The sequence below is a fragment of the Ctenocephalides felis genome, unplaced genomic scaffold, assembly GCF_003426905.1.
Source record: "Ctenocephalides felis isolate EL2017-DRISC unplaced genomic scaffold, ASM342690v1 CF-g0.4_SCAFFOLD_03571, whole genome shotgun sequence".
NCBI lineage: Eukaryota > Metazoa > Arthropoda > Insecta > Siphonaptera > Pulicidae > Ctenocephalides > Ctenocephalides felis.
This window is the reverse complement of record NW_020539725.1, coordinates 14407009-14425862: the sequence shown is the minus strand read 5'-3', so window position 1 is coordinate 14425862 and position 18854 is coordinate 14407009. Positions and strand designations below refer to the sequence as shown.

Here is an 18854-nt window from a genome sequence, read left to right as displayed (position 1 = left end):
AGGATTTTTTTTTATTAATTTTGCAAGATTTTGATCTGATCATTTTATAATAACAGAAAATAAGCATGTGTGATGTTTGGATTTGCAAATTTTGAGAAAGCGTTACATTCATTGAATGGGTTTTAAGAAAGGCAATTTAACTATATTAGAGATGAGAGTGGAAGTGAGTTGAAACGGCCGTTTTGGGTTCAAAAACATTGAATCGTAAATTTTTATAGATATAATATTTATTAATATGAGTATTCATTTTTACCATTTTTTTTAAATTTTAGTGTTAAATAAATTGAACTTCTTGAAAATTATCTCGGCAAAGATTTCTAGTGCTACTGTGGATATCACGAAAACTGGTCTACTTATATTGGGTTTTCGTTGGATTTTTACCTGATGTATGGTACTGAATTTTTTTTAATAACTTTTTTTTAATACCAAGAAAGGAATTTTTAACAATTAAATTTATGATAACAACGAATTTTATGCAGTGACATTGTAAAAAAACTATGTATTTTATTTAACCTGGGGTTTCTAAGATCAGTTTACTAAGTTTATCAGAGAATTGAAAATTTCTAAATAATATGCAAAGTATTAGATTGGAAATTAAGTGCAGTTTTCAGCTTTTAGGTTTGATGACGTATCCAAATGTAAAATACCTTTTGTTAATGATTTGCTAGGCAATTTAGTCCAGTCATTATAGTAAGTTCACCTCGGAATTCGAGATATCCAGCTGTAAGCCTGTAAATACTTGTATATTGACACCCTTAAGTTATCTCAAAACCTACACATGCATGGTATTGACGCCCTACTCTAATGTAGGTTTTGAGACAACTTTAGGGTGTCAATATACATTTACAGACTTACAGGTGGGTATCTCGAATTCCGAGATTCTTACTTGATTTAGCTTAAATGACTGGACTAATTTAGATGACCATCAGTAGAAAAGATTTTTTTCAGCCATTGCGTTATTTTCGTTTAGAGTTCGTTGAAAGATGCTTCTTTCTTTCCGCAAATGTAAAGGCATCTTAAGCTTACGAAAAGTTATGACCTGTTTATGTATCAAAATTGGTTTGCCAAATTTTGTTCTAGTGATTTTTCACTTTTTTAACGATCTGGTCGTCCAGGTGGAGTTGTTTACAAAGGAATTGTTTACTTTTACTCTTACCACCCAACAGAACGATAATTCTGATATCTACATTGAACAACTAACGAAATTGAACAAAACCGTTAAAGAAAAGCGGCCAGAATAGTCGAGTCAACAGTCATTTAAGCTTAAATTAGGTAAGAATCTTGGAGTTTGAGATAACCAGCTGTAAGCCTGTAAATACTTGTATATTGGCACCCTAAAATAAAGTTGTCTCAAAAACTACATATGATATTGACACCCTACCATGTGTAGATTTTGAGACAACTTTAGAGACAATATACAAGTATTTACAGACTTACAGCTGGGTATCTCGAATTCCGAGGTGAACTTACTATGACTGGACTAAGAATTGACAAATCGGAGTGGTGATCAATTCCATTATTGACGTCAATATTTTATTTAGACCACTTGGCAAAAGTTATTGGAGTTTGGTTGGGTTGATTTGCCACATCCACAATATAGCATTGACCTTTCACCTTCTGAATTACTTTTAGTTTCGAACTTTACTAAGTTCCTTGAATGGTGAACACGGTGAACAATTTAGTGATTATGATGGTTTCAAATAGTATTCGACGAAGTTGCTTTTGTTTTAATAAAAACCAGAAGTTTTATGAAAATTGGATAATAATTCGGCTTGAAAAAAATGATAAAAAGTCATTGATCAAAATGGGCAATACAATACAAAATAAAGTTATTTAGTTTTATTAAAATATGGTTGTTTTTTTTAACCAAAATCCCTAGTCATCTAGTTTTTAGAATTTTTGGAAATATCAGTTCTTATATCACATTGGTCAGCTCAATTATCTTAAATATCACGATCATTATTATTATATTGACTAGGATTGCGATGTTTATGCAATGTACCTTAAAACCGTGCCTAGAGATGTTTTGAGAACGTAATTGCAGTTGTTAATATTTGATTTTTCTTCTTGACTATGTGAAAGTGTGATATCGTTCTGCTGTGAATGAGTTTTGCTGCAGAATTTAGGCAAACTACTTAATTAATTCACTTGGTTCCGCTGATATTATCAAATCATGCATTAGACAACACTGCGCAATAACAAGTTAAATAATTTTAATATCTAACATTTGTCTTTAATCGTTACTTATAATAAAATTTAATTAGATATGAGTCTAAATCACATTTTGATATATCATTAATTAAACTAATTTCGTTAAAGCTGTGAGAAATGCCATCAACCACTCGACCTCGCATGGCAATGTTGTAATCATTGCCAAATTACTATTGGCTTTGAGAATTGTTTACAATTCCTATAGATTTTACAAAGTAAAATCGTATTTGTCTGATATAATGGGTGCGATGAATAACAGAAACAGAAAATAATAAATCTTGATTAAGTTGCGAGCTATTTTTATTATTATTTTGTGGAACATGTAAATAATAGAGTTAATTCTGTTCGTGCGCGATAAATTCAATTCAGAATAACCTTATTAAGGCATTAGTAAAAAAAATTATATGGAAAAAACCTAAAGTTTGAATAAATATTGAACAATGATTTGAGAAGTTTAGAATTACTTAAATGAAAATTATTGAAATGATTTTTTATGCAACTTCTGAAAAATTAAAAAAAAAATCGCAGTCAATCGTAAGCCGTCATTCGTTAATATAGAGATTTTACTTTGAAACATTGTGGTTCCTATATATTTGGTTTTTAAAAATATTAGTAAGATTTTTCCCGTAGGGTAAGTTATAGTAATCGCCAAAAAATCGAAAATGAAAATTTATATACATCTTTATGTTTTAGAGGTTTCTGAACATTTTGGCATACCTTGGAAAAAATGGATGTATGTGTGTGTATGTATGTGTGCGGATTCAAATTTTCGTCGACGATTTCGGAAATTCAAAAAACATTCGATTTGTATTGATAAGGAGACGTGCTGATTAGTTTTTGGCGAAGGCAGATCAAGCCGTTCCGAAGATACGGCTCAAAAAGTGCCAAAAACGGTAACTCAGTTTTTAAGAGAACGGAGCGTCCGATTTTAATAATTCAAAAATATTTTACTTGTGTTGACATGATGAAGGACTGATTAAATTTTTGGGAAGGCAGGTCCAGCGGTTATGTACTCTCAATAGAAATAAGTTAAAAAAAATTCATTTGGAGTTCACTCAATTCACAATTCACTCAATTTGAATAAACATTTTCAAAAATCTTTATTGGACATATGTACATCAAATTATCAGATATTTTATAGAGATTTTAATATTGTGCACACATTTTGTGTGATTTTTTTGTGGGTTCCGCACCAACATTTTTAATTTTAAAATTTTGAAAACTTTTAAGGATCATTTGAAAAAAAAAATCCGTGCTTAGAGTGAAGCTTTTAAATCTCGACTTTAAAAATTTTAAGCAGCACATCATGTTTGTTTGCTAATTATAAATCTCGACGCTTCAAGTAATTCTGAACCGCTTGAGGCCAAGTACAGTATATAAGGGCAAGTGAGCCAAAATTGTACCTCTGGTGGATGTTTTTTTTTTAACTGCACCGTTTTTGCATAGATTAGTTTTCGACACGATTGGTCAAATTGTTTCCTAAAATTACCAGAAAAGTGCGATTTTTTTTTCTAAAGTTTTGCGAAAACATCCTGAACCGAAGTTAAAAATTCAAAAACTTCAAAGAATTCTCAAACTAAATTAAGTTGGAAATTGCGCTGATTAATTGGTAAACATCGGCCGGGCCGTTTCTTTGTAGTTAATTGTTGTTTTTTTGAGACTTCAATAAAATTTGGTATTATAATGGAGATCATGGTTTTAATAAATATTTTTATAAACAAATATTATAGACCTACGAAATGTGATTTACATCATGATTTGGAAGCTTTTATATAAAGAAAAGTGCTTAACATAGCGTTGCCATAACAACCCATTGTTGCGGTCTATTTTTTTGGAGAATTGGCCCCAGTATAATATACAAATGCAGATTATTGAAAATGTTGACAATATGGAAATTATAAAGAGCAAAATATTCATTCTATTCTAAATTTTGTAATATTTTAAGATATTGAAATGTGGTATTTCTAAAAGAATTCAAAATTGATAGCTTTTTCGAAACCTCTAAAATTAACGATTTTTTTCCCAATAACAAAACTATCAACTATAGACTTTTATTTCATAAAACTTTTACTTAAATTTATAAATGAATATAAAAAAATAGACAATGCAGATGGTATTGGGCATTTAGTAAAAACGTGTTGATTAGCAAAAATTGCTAAAATAAGAGTATCTATCAGAATAATGGGCTGTGTCAAAATTTCAAAAAGATTTTTGAAACACCTCGATGTTTATGGTTACATCGATTTTTAACATACATCTGTAAGTTTTCACAGCTTGCTTTAGGCAAAATGCCACTTACATTTAGTTCGCTTTTAGAATGTAGATTATTACATTTTAATCAATTTTAGGTTGTTTTCTAATTCAAATAAAATGTTATTCTGTGCAACATAAATAAAAGTTATTTTAATTTTTAACTTTTTATGTAATGTAGAGTTCTGTACCATACATGCAAAATTTTAAATTGTTGCTAAAATAAACGATTATAATTTTTGATGTGTTAATTATAATTCTGTAATTATGTTCTAAAATTTGAAAAAAAAAAAATAATTTTTAATTTACTTAATAAAAAAAAACCGGAAGTTTCAGCAATTTGCCTTAAGGAAACACCATGAAAACAATTTTTTTATTTCATCAGCACAATTTTAATTATAGGTTCAAGAATTTTGGTTTACATTGGGACCAAGTTAAGTAACCGAACTGGGGCGAGACTTCCCGAACGACGGTCTAAATTTAAACCCAAAACATAAGGAGCAATATGACGGCGTTCGTGTTTCGTTAATGTTTTCACCAAATGTCGTAGAGAGTGTTTCATCTAAAAGAATAGTGATTAGTTTGATAATTAGTGATTTGTTTTGAAAATACCAGTGGAATATTGTGGATAATCAAAATATAAAGGTGAGTCGATATATTAAAAAATAACCTGCATTTTATATATGTTTATAGTTATATTATTGCGCTAATGTGTTATGTGATAGAATTTTGACAGAATGAAATTCATCCTTAAGTATCATGATATATTAAAGCGTGGTTTGAAACTCAGTTTTTAATTTGGTCACAATATATGAAAACAAAAAGAGTAATTTTGTAAGTTTCACGTTAAATGCGGGTTCATCTAAATTATTTCGATAATTTATTGATGAGTTTTCTATTAACACATTCTTGGACAGTAACAGTTTCAGCAACATAAAAAAATTGACTTTCATTTTATATTTAAATTGGTGGTTTAATCCGAAATTTGAGAAAACACCGTTTATAAGGGTAGTCATATTATAATATTTTATTAACTTCCCGTAGAATAAGTTATAGTAATCACAAAAAATTCGAAAATGAAAATTTTTATATATCTTTTTTTTGAACATATTGGCACACCTTAGAAAAAATTGATGTATGTCTGTGTGTGTGTGCGGTTATAAATTTTCGTCGACAATTTCGGGAACACCGATCAACCGATTTGAATAATTCAAAGAACATTCAAATCGTATTGATAAGGAGATGTGCTGATTAGTTTTTGGCGAAGGCAGGTCTAGCCGTTTCGAAGATACGGGGTAAAAAGTGCCAAAAACGGTAACTCAGTTTTTAAGAGAACGGAGCGTCCAATTTTAATAATTCAAAAAACATTTTACTTGACAAGATGAACAACTGATTAAATATTTGTAAAGGCAGGTCCAGCGATTATGGATTCTCAATAAAAATAGGTGAGACAAGCGTCATTTGGCGGTCAAAAATGTTTATTGGACATATGTACATCAAACTATCAGATATTTTATAGAAATTTTAATAATGTGTACACATTTTGTGTAAATTTTTTTGGGTTCCTTACCTAAAGATTTTTAATTACGGTGCGGGAAGTTTCAGCAATTTGCCTTAGGGCACCATGCCATGCACCCTACTAGTTGTTATATAGGATGAATGCTATAGCATCCACATCAAGTATTACGCTTCTATTTTGCGCAATGTGCTTGCCTAAGCTAATTAGCGACTACGGGAAAAGATAAGATAATTCGAAAATATTTAAAGAATCAGTAATGACATTAGACATTGACTTGACAGGTACAATAATTACAAAAACGTTAGATTATATAAATTAAATATAAATAAAATAATTGACTTTAAAATCTGAACTTTATAAAATGATTAAGATGCAAGCTTAGCTTTTAAACATTTTTTTGATAATTTTATTTATAGTAAGTTATTTAGTATGTTTTTTCCGATATATTATTACTTTTGTCGCTACAGTTTTATTGTTCTTCTAATTTGAAGAAATTTTATCAAATATAAAGTACAAATTTAGTTTTTTAACGCTAGAAAATCTATACGTTAACCAGACAAGGGTTAGATAAGAAAAATCGAAAATGCCAGCGATTGTAAGGCTTAATAAAGACATTTCATGATGTCTTTATTTTCTAACTAAAAACTAAAAAGATTCGCAAATTCCAATTCATTTTGTCCTAAAAAGTAGTATTATTATACTTGTAGTATTACTTTACTTACATTTTTATTTTATGTAACCACTGTGCATATATCTAAGCAACAATGCATTAGAATATTTAATTAATTATTCTATATGCAAAAAAATATTTTTAGGTTAAAATTAATTACCATTTTGAAATTTTTTATTAATTAAGCAGATGTATATAAAACATTGCATGTGAATTTTTATTACATATTGCAATGGAAAGTTAATTATATAAATAGATAGAAAAAATACATGAAAATTTGTCTGAGTCATTTTTAAATTTTGCAAAACATTAGAAATATTTCAATAATTTCAAGCATTCTGAAATTTTCAAATGAAGAATATCTAAAAGAAATATTTATATTAGTGTGTTTGATATTTAATTAAGGTCCTTGGTGTGAGAGAGCACTATAAATCAATATTCCCTTTCCCTTCCTTGTTACCATTTCATTAGAAAAATGAAAAATTTTATATGTCTTTACGTTTCAAAGGTTTTTGAACATTTTAGCATACCTTAGAAAAAATGGATGTATGTGTGTGCGCATGTGTGTGCGGATACAAATTTTTGTCGATGGTTTTGGGAACGCCGATCAACCGTTTTGAATAATTCAAAAAACATTGCTATATTCAAAATCACTGTTTATCGTTTTAAATCTAATTAAAAATCAATATCTATAAATTTAATAAATGTTGACATGAAAAAAAGTGAAATGTCATTTGTCAATATTTATGAGAGGTATTAGATAAATAGATTTATAATTTATATTTATTTGATTTGCTTACCAAATTAGTTCGGATACCAAAACTTTCTCAAAACATTATAGGTCACAATGAAAAAGCGACATATTGAATTTAACATAAACAAAATTTTGACAGTTCAAGAAAATTGAATTTTTAACGACTTCAATAAGAAACAAATACAATAATTATTCCAACATCAAATTATAGATACAAAACACTATTGAAAAATAACTTATATCAAGAAGGAAATATTTTGGCATTTACAAATTTAGTGCATATTGGATATATGAAATTGACATTCACTGTTTTTAAATTAAATGCAATGTATATGCATTTTGGTGTGAAAAATAATTTAAAAAATAATAATTATTATTTTTAGGTAAACGGTAAATATTAGTATATGTAGGATTATTGAAAAATTGTAGGCGTGGATACAGGACAACGTCCGTCGGGTCATCTAGTATATATATATATATATATATATATATATAAATATAAATATTTACAACATGAATTTTGATGCTAAGATTAATTTTTGAGAGCTATGCCAGTATTTCCGGAATGGCACCATTTCCGTATGGTTTCTATATGTTTCTGTATGTATAATCATGTATATATAATTATATATTTATTTATATATGGATGCATGTATCTATATAGATCAAATTAATAAAAATTCACGGAATTCTGCAGAACAAATATTTGTATTAGCTGCATTTTAGTGCATTCCTTTCTTAAGTAAAAATATTTGCGAAACCGCAGACAATAAACAAATCATAAACGATCCAAAAAAGACAAAGCTATTCATAATATAATAATAAAGCGAATATTCTACACAAAACGTTGTAAATATATTTTTATGCGTTTTTTCTTACTTTTATTATTATTATTCAAATCAACAATATTATACACAGGTAAATTTGCCGATATCACACCTAATCAGTTTAATAAATCTATATTCTTTATTAATTAATATGTCTCATATTTAGGTACGAAATATTCAAGTATGAAATTTTGAAGAGCATTTAAAACTGTTTTTTATCTGAAGATATTACCTTTTTTCGCACTTTATGATACTCATATTATATTTTATACTTCACCAATTAATAATAAACCCATATTTTATGTACATAAACTCCTAAACAATTATTTCATATATAACTACACTCTTCAAATATAATATTTTTAACTTCCCGTAGGGTAAGTTATAGTAATCGCAAAAAAATTGAAAATGAAAATTTTTATATATCTTTACGTTTCAGAGGTTTCTGAACATTTTGGCATACCTTAGAAAAAATGGATGTATGTGTGTGTGTGTGTATGTGTGTGTGTGTGTGCGTGTATGTATGTGTGTGCGGATACAAATTTTCGTCGACGATTTCGGGAACACGGATGAAGCAATTTGACTAATTTAAAAAACATTCGATTCATATTGATAAGGAGACGTGCTGATTAGTTTTTGGCGGAGGTAGGTCTAGCCGTTCCGAAGATATGGGGCAAAAAGTGCCAAAAAGTGCCAAAAACGGTACCTCAATTTTTAAGAAAACGGAGCGTCCGATTTTAATCATTCATATTCAAATAAAAACATTTTACTTGTATTGACACGATGCAGAATTGATCAAATTTTCATAACGGCAGGTCTAGCGGTTTCGGAGATCTAACGAAAAAAGTAAAAATAATGCCATTTGGCGGTCAAAAATGATCATTAGACATATGCACATCAAATTATCAGATATTTTATAGAGATTTTAACAATAAGTATAAATTTTGTTTACATTCCTATGGGTTCCGTACCAATATTTACCCGTTAAACAGCGACGCGGCTCTTGCGCGCTTTATATTTTATCTCTATGCAGTTAAAGCAGTACGATTGTTTCGAAAAAAAGATCTTCTAAAATATGTTAAACTAAAGAAAACATTTTTTTTTTCAAAAAAAAAATTCAAAAAAAAAATAATTTTTTAAAATTTTTTTTTCCAATTTTTTTTCAAAAAAAAGTAATTTTTTGTCAAATTTATAGTTTCTCAATAATCTTATTTTTTCGAAGTTATTTTTTTTCCAAAAATGTTAATCGTTTTTAAAAAATAATAATTTTTGGTACGGGAAGTTCCAGCAATTTGCCTTAAGGCACGATGCCCTAATTGCCTTAAGACAGAATTCCACTTACAGCTAGTTCTTCCACTAAAATGTTAGTTTTATGACAAGTCAATAATATTTTTATAGCTATAAATGCGAATTGTTAAAAATAGTGCAATTAAAGACACCAATAATGGCGTAAACTTAAACGTGTACAATTAAAGTTACCAACAATGGCGATTGTCGTTGATAAAATTTATTTTAATATAAATTAATTGAAAGACTGTGTGACTATGTATGAAGTCAATTCTATATATTCAAAAGAAGTCTATTCATCTCACCAATCAATTGAATTTTAAAAGGTTAGCATCGGGGTTCCTCAAGGCAGTGTGTTAAGTCCGATATCGTATTTTGTCATTCGTATACTAATAAATAGAATGTTAATCATTTTTATTTACCCTGATTATATAGATACAATTCCAAGCAATAAAGTTATAACAGAAACCCAAGTCAGATTTTTTAGATTAGACGTATATAAATACAGGGTGTCTCAGAAATCAAAGTCAAGCGGCTGTTGTGGTTAATTTTGATTAGTTTTTCTTATTTAAATTTTGATCTCGTATCCGTGAATGACATTTCTAAGACCACAATAAAAAATAATAAAATTGCGACGAGTTTTCTAGAATTAAGACTTTTGTATTCTTCTGTATTTCATTTCAAATTACAAATGTAATAAAATTACTCATAGCTAGAAGTAAGTTTATAACATTTCACATCTTGAGGTGAATATTTGGAATGCATACTTTCTCGCAAACATTTTGAGCAGAAAGGTTCTATTTCGAAGTCAATATATTTTCTAACAAATTTCAGTGTTAGAAGTATTTTGAGAAACTTTTAATCGACAAGAGGCGCTGAACAATATGTCGAGAACAATCTTAAAATATATTTAGTCGGCGCCAAGCCAAGTTTAACCTTGTACCGATTTTTTCTATAGAATAATGTATAATTATATTTTCAATTCCAACATCACATATAGACAAAAATATCTACATTTTTATCGCCAAATCAAAAATTATGATATGAAAGAAAAATTATATCTTTAGCTGTCAATTACTAAGAAACAATTCGGTGGATTATTAACCAAAATTAGTTAAAGCTAGCAACAATTGCGATTTATTTATATGTCGAGTGCTTTATTTTCTTCATAATATAATAAAAATGGTTTGCTTCAGCTATTCAGATACTTTATTCAAAAAGATATCATACTTGGAAATTTTACTTCTGCTCCTTTCAATTAAAATTGATGGTGCTATCAGCTACCAATTATCATTATATCATATTTACTAATATAATTATGACATATGTTATGTCCCATCAAAAATTTATCTGATCGAATCTATAAATTAATTTTCAAACAAATATGTTATTTAGAAGAGACCAATATGAATTTGTTCTATTGCGCACTTAAATTTCAAATTTAGTTCATGTATATAATTCGATCAAGATACCATTTATCAAAAATTTCATATGGTTGATTTGGATCGTGCTAATTTTAAAGGGTGACGAATGCATTTACAAATATGTTTACTTAGATATTTATTTATGTGTTTTTTTAGCTACATCAAATCGCAAAAAATATCATGTAGTTAATCATATATAATCCGAAAATAAGTATTTGCAAATTGTTTTAGATATAAATAGTTATTATTTTATTCTGGTTAAATATATCACTTAACAAATTTGCTTTCTCTAATTTCATATGATATTTTCAATGAATTAATCAGGATTGTAAAAATTCCATTGGCACCATTAATGCTACTTTTATCATTTGATTAGATATGCAATTAAATCAAGAAACTTTTATTTGTCAATCTTTAGTATTTGAATGTAAAATTATGTTTTGGACTTCTGAAATACTGAAATAATATAAAATATTATAATTAACTTAATTTTAGATACTGTAATAAAATTTTAACGATAATGATACTTTGCTGACTATAGCAGAGCAAACATAGAGATAGAGATATTTCGATATATAATCAATGCAACACAGTAGTTAGATCTTTAGTTTAACCAACATTAAGAACTGTATTGAATTAAATAATTTTTAAAAAATATAATAAATTAACTGCGCTTGCACGTCACATAATATTTATTCTTGAGTCTATTACACAGGGTGTCCCAGAACTCAACGTCAAACCGAAACTTAATAGAATTGATCGTAACTTGTTTCTTTTTTAACTTCCCGTAGGGTAAATTATAGTAATCGCAAAAAATCGAAAATGAAAATTTTCATATATCTTTACGTTTCAAAAGTTTCTGAACATTTTGGCATACCTTAGAAAAAATGGATGTATGTTTGAATGTGTGTGTGTGCGTCTGCGTGTGTATGTGTATGCGGATACAAATTTTCATCGACGATTTCGCTAGCACGATTTAACCGATTCGAATAATTTAAAGAACATTCGATTTCTACTGATAAGTAGACTGATTAGTTTTTGGCAAAAGCAGGTCTAGCGGTTTCGGAGATAAGATGTAAAAAGTGCTAAAAATGGTATTTAAGTTCTTGAGATAACGGAGCGTCTGATTCAAATAATTCGAAAAACATTTTACTTGTATTGAGGAAATGAACAGCTGGTGAAATTTTTGTAAAGGCAGGTACAGCGTTTCCGGAGATCCAATAAAAAAAATGAAAAATAATGCCATTTGGCGGTCAAAACTGAATATTAGACACATGTACATCGTAATATTTTATAAAGATTATAATAATAAGTACAAATTTTGCGGGTACCGTACCAATGTTTATACGCTAGACGACTACGAGGCGCTCCCGCGCTTTGATATTTCGACTCCAAATCAGCTATGCAGTGCGATTGCTTAAAACAATGTTCAAAATTTTCAAAATAAATCAAAATACAAACGAAAATCAAACTATATAAAAAAAACAATTTTTCAAAAAAGACCAATATATTCAAAAATTTCAAAATTTCTCAAAAATCTAATCTTTCAAAGTTTTGCAAAGTATTTTTTAATAATTTAGTTTTTGGAACGGGAAATTCCAGCAATTTACCTTAAGGCATGATGCCATGCAACACTAGTTAAATTAATATATATCTTATACAGTTTGAAAATTATGAGCTTTTAAGTGCAACCCAAAGCTCTGGCCAAACTGTGACCATCTTTCGGTTATTGTGATTAATTTTTATTTTTTTTTGTTTATTCAAGCTTTGGAACCGTAACTGTGAATAACATTTCTAAGACCGCCGTCAAAAATAATGACTCTTTATAAAGTTTAGTAAAAATAAAAAATAGAGAATGTTATTCCACCTAAGATCTATCTCTAAGTTATTCAGTTTTTACTTTCGTTTGACATATTTATAGAGTAGGATGGAAAACATATTCCTAAAATATTATTTTCGATCCTTCGATGCATAGAGATCACATTATCCAGCATTCTGGACCACAGATCTACCGGCAAACGTGTCAATGGCCCCAAGCCAAACATTCCTTGCTGAATTCCCGACTCTCATTGACATAAGTTAAATCTTGCAGATGTAAGAACAGAATCCAATATATTTCATTTTCCATTGTCAAATATTTTGATGGTGGCAATTAATTAATTAAAGACAGATCGATCTGTCTTACAACATCTATTTATCTGATTTGAAAAACGATAAATGATCTGTTTAACGAGTTAAACGCTTCATTCGATAGTAAATCAATTCGGATTTCCAATACTATATTTGTTGGTCTGGATATGACATAATTAGTTTTGAATTCGAATTGGTTTTTAGGACACTATTGAAATTTAAATAAAGTAAGTGTAAGTGGCATTTTGTTTTAATACAAGTTGCTTAAACTTTCCGACATTTGTAAATAATCTGCTTGATAAATAAGAAATCAATAAACCATACACTTATCCGCCGTTTTACACTACTCGTTTTACACGTTTTCGATTTTACACGGTCAAAAAGAACTTTTTATAGTGATTTTTGTTTAGCACGGTTTTTCCATATAATAGTGTATTTTTGGAGTTACACTCCAAAAGGTTTTTTATGGAACCTCTCTTCGTAAAACGGGGCATAGGTGTAGTATGTATGTATACATAATAAAAATACATATCATTAATATGTATACAATGTATATTGATTTATGATTGATTTATAAATTTACCAAGTTGCTGTATATGAGAAACTATTGCAGATAATGTGCAAAACACATAATGAGAGATTATTTAATTTTGCACACATTATTGCAGATTATTTAATTTTGTTTTTAAAAAGTGGAATATTATTTCGGAAATTGATGAAGTTTTTCAATCAAACCACTTGTCATATTAGACCTATAATAGTTCAGTATGTTTATTAAAACCTTGTGCTCTACCAATAGTCAAAGTTTGAATAAAATGAACAAACAAATTTTTGAATGCCGATTTTAACTAATCAGTACGATCTCCAACTGACATTTTTCGACTGCTTTTTAAACTTTCAAAATTGACACAAAGGTTTTTGCGAAATCGTAGACTAAAAATTTTGCATTTTTCGCTACTTTTCTAGAATTCGTACAAAACTAATTAACGTGTGTTGTCTTTATTGAGTTTTATGGAATTCAAAGAATGTCGGCGAAAGGTACAAATTGCGCTCACAGACTCATACATACAAATAATTTTTTCAATTTCGATATCAAATGATTTAAAACGACGAAAAAATATAAAATCAGCAAAATGGATTTTCTGAAAAACATATAAACTATTCCTTTGGAAAGTTCCGACAAGACAAAAACAATAAGCCAAATCGTGAAAGATCAAAAGAACATTATAGATTTTTAATTATATATTATAATTTATATTATACTAGATGACCCGACAGACGTTGTCCTGTACTTATGTTTACAATTCAAAAGTTCCATTATTTTAATAACCTATACTGATGTTTACCAATTAGTTAAAATTATTAGTTAGTTTTTTTTTACACTACAGTCTATACCGAAATGTATAAACATCCACCCATATGGATCTTAAATGTACAATGCTCTAAATAAAATGATGAGTGTTTGCTTTTTTGAAAAAAATTATAAAACATTGTTTTCTTATAATTAGATCTTTTATCGATATCCGATGTTATTTTGAAAAAAAAAGAAATTACACCACTGAGAGGGGTGTCATCCCCCCGGGAGATGGCAAAGGAGGCTAAATTATTTTCACTTTTGAACTTGAGAGTAAGATAAACCTAATTTCAAAATTTTATACGAATTGGAGCACAGTAAAAAAATTCAGACGCAAAACGCTTCATTGACTTGAGTAAATATTCTGTATCTGATGGCAAAAATATGAATTTACTAAGGTTTGTATGAGAAAAAGGAAAGGGCTGTTTTTAGGGTTTTCCCGGCAATGATTCGATTTTTCTCGCCGTAAGAACCATCCTTGTATGTATGCTTTATTTTGTGTATAATATACTTATGTATATTAAATATGTTATATGAAATATTTTATATTGTATAGTAATTATATCATATTTTCATAGGAAAATTCGTAAGCTGATTATGAGTTATTTCAATTCAATGAATTTGTATGATATATTTTCCTTATGAAATTCTCTTATATTGGAGTGCCCGGTTATTTTCAATTGAATGATCTATTCTCGTATCTGCAGATGAAGTAGTTCTGAGGTATCAAATATGAATATCATCTAACTCATGTTAAAATTATTAATTTGTTTTCACTTGACTCATCTGGCACTTATTCATTGAATAATTTTGAATGAATGGGCCCAAGGTGTAATGTTTGCATAGTTACGTTCTTGTTTACTATTTACTATCCAATATGGTTTTACGTCATAACAGATCTATATATTTTTGAAATGTTTTCAGAACTATTTATCAATCTTTTTCTAGTGGAATATTACTATTATAGCGGCATTCCAAACTCTATAAAACCTTTTTATATATCAAATTTATATTTGGCAGGAACACATTAACAAGATATGAGTCATTAATTGATAATAGAATCTTTAGCTGTAGTTAGCTTGCATAATCAGATTATACCTAATTAATGTACAAGAAATCAACTTATCTATATAAAAAGTTCTCTCAAATAATAATCTCTCGTGGCTTTCTAATAATTTAACTGATTTTTTAAAGTATATATCTGTCTTTTACTTGTAAAATGTTTCTTATAAACGCTTTCAATTCATTCATATTACCACAACTTTTGTTATAAAAATTAGTAAATCACGTATATGCCTCCAATTACTTTCTTTTTATGAACATTATTGTGAAAATATATTTTTGGAACATTTAAAATTATTGTTCAACAAATATTAATTAATTTACAAAACAAATGACTTTGATATTTGCGATAGATTTTTTAATACCTCGGATTATATTAGGAAGATAAGATAACATTCAAAATAAAAGAAAGTCGTTTATTAAGAACTCAATTCAAAATTTTCTCAATAGAGGAATTACGTTTGTTTTTCAATGAATTTCATATGAAAACCTTCATAAACATTCACACAATTTTTATTTATTTTTTTTTAATAAGGATTTTTTAAAAATCCTGAATTGATTCTAAAATCAACATTGAATTTCATATCAAAACCTTTATAAACATCCAGACAATTCTTACATTTTCAAGTAAAATTTCTTTAGGCGCGACTAGGATGTAAATCCGTACAAATGCAACGGAAGTTCGTTACGGCAGAGTCGAATGTCAATGATTCGCCATTCGCTCTCAACGGCATCAACGTTGTATGCTTACCGATATCGACAAGGAAATCGGCATAGATAAATAAACATTTTAAAGTTACATCGTAGTACAAATCTTGATTTAATGAAAAATGCCATGATCAGAAGAATATTTTACCCTGTTCCTTGATAATAATAAAACAAATTAAACATTTGTGCCGTATTACTATACTATTCGTAGTTTCTATAGATCTTTGAAGTTATTGAAATAGAAAATATTTTTTAGGCAAGACAGATAAAGCAGCTGTTCAAAGAATGAGATTATATCGCCAGCGAAAAAGTAAAAAAATGCAAGCCCTCAATGAATGTATGTTAATTTTAATTACATGAAGTTCTTCAAACACAATTATTATATGATGAGTGAAGTTGCGAAAACAATATTTGTTTATGCGTTGTTTAACATAATCCACTGTGTGAACGAATATTATAGAGTTTATTAATCAGTAATTACTTCATTTCTCTAATGAAGGTTTATTTCTAAATGCTAATTACAATGACAAACCGATCATGTCATTTGAAGTATGACTTTAAGTACATTATTGTTTTTTTAATAAGGATTTCTCAATAATCCTGAATTGATTGATCTTTGATTGATTAATATATGATACGATTTTAATTTTTAATAAATACGTACGCAATTTCAATTATCAAAAAAATATTTCGTTTCTTTGAATTATTTTTTATATAACAGTAACTTTTTACAACCAACTTTATATTACAATACTTTGAATGCAGATTGGTGCTTGTTAAAGCAATATTAATAGATTCAGAAATTTTATTATAATATGAAATGATAATAATTATATGAACAAATACAAGAAAAATAAAATAAATGTTATTTTTGTATTGCTTACAAAAACTTTTCATACGCACGAACGCCTTTGCATTATTTTCTCCACTTCTTTTCCATCCAAACATTTTATACTATTTAGACTTTAAACTATTTTATTCTAGTTCTATTTATGAATTCGCTGAAAGGCTCTGTAATTTGTTACGGATTTTGTTTGCTGTGGATTTTTCTACCTAGAATTTAATCTACACTGATCGTTCATTGAAGAATTTTTGGCCAAATGCCAGCGGAGAATTATATGCCGACGCTTCGAGATAGCGGGCATTAATTTTTTTTTAAATTTCATAATTGATATAAAGCGTTATACGAATTTCAATTGGTTTTTATAAATTACATACCTTTCATAAGCTAGATTTAGTTTCCAAACTTTTTCTTTGATATACATGTTTAAGACAAAAGTCAGTGAACTACTATTCTATTATTAGTCTATTATAATTATCTATTAATAAGTTTCTATAATATCTAATTATAATAGTCTATTATGAAAATAATTATTTTTCACCAATACATCCCCCCGTCAGACGGGAGATTTATTTCAAAAATAAATTACAAAAGTGTACGTGCAAGGTTCACACGCGATTGAAGTAAAACTTATTTGCTACTGTACAAGATGGCATTTAAGTAAATATAAATACATCATATAACAATTTTGAAAAATGTTTATTAGTAATATGGTAACACTCGTGAAGCACACATTTATTAGTGTCAATGTCAAACATTATACTCATTTATATAATGATAAATTATAAATTATATATTTATAATAGCATTAAAAATATGTATAATATTTAAAAACAATAATGCAATTAAAGTCATACTTCAAATATGACATGATCGGTTTGTCATTGAAATTAGCGTTTAGAAATGAACCTTTATTAGAGAAATGAAGTGTTGCTGATTAATAATTTCTATTATATTCGTTCACACAGTGAATTATGTTAAACAACGCGTAAACAAATATTGTTTTTGCAACTTCACTTATTATGTGATTGTGTTTGAAGAACTTCGTGTAATTAAAATTAACATACATTCGTTGACTACTTGTATTTTTTTTTACTTTTTTGCTGGCGATATAATCTTGTACTACGATGTAACTTTTCTCGTTGATATTGGTAAGCATACAACGACAGATCTCTATTCACATACACGACGACTAATCACAATCGACCCATATTGAAATGATATCATCGAGAGCCAATGACGAATCATTGGCACTCGAATCGGCCGTAACGCACTTCCATTGTATTTGTACGGATTTACACCCTAGTCGCGTCTAAAGAAGTTTTACTTCAAAAATTGCATTTCTATACGTTTTAAAGGTTTTCTGAACATATGCCATAATGTTGTTTCTTATGTATACCTTAGAAAAAATGTATGTGTCTAGGCGTTTTTTTGTATGGCGAGGAAAATGCATTTATGCATTCCAGGCTGTTCTCTTATTGGGTATGTCGAACTCAATATACGGCCTGGGTATGATACCCACTAAAAGCTCCGCTTTTCGCTTGGTTGTGGTCCTCGTGGAAACCACGTTGGGCATTACTTCGCAGGGGGAGGATCTAGAATGCTATAATACTCGCTCTGAAATGATTCTTTCCGAAGATCGCAGATATATTAGCACTTTGGTGTCCATGACGTTCTTACCTCAGTTGTCAGTATCACTTCTACATATGCGTGTGTATGCAAGCATGTATGTATGTATGCAGATACAAATTTTCGTCGACGATTTCGAGAGTACGGATCAACCGATATGAACGATTAAAACAATACTCGATTTTTAA

The 18854-nt window shown here is 28.5% G+C and overlaps 2 protein-coding genes across 2 annotated transcripts in view; both read left to right on the top strand.

Moving 5' to 3' along the window:
* LOC113384662 (patj homolog) overlaps window positions 1-5105 on the top strand; it is a gene marked incomplete in the record, with an annotated part of 40745 nt that extends 35640 nt beyond the window's left edge. Inside the window, 1 exon segment of the mRNA XM_026622412.1 lies at window positions 4864-5105.
* Window positions 1-18854, top strand: part of LOC113384664 (myosin light chain kinase, smooth muscle-like) — a 61370-nt gene that overhangs the window by 28723 nt on the left and 13793 nt on the right. The window lies entirely within an intron of this gene.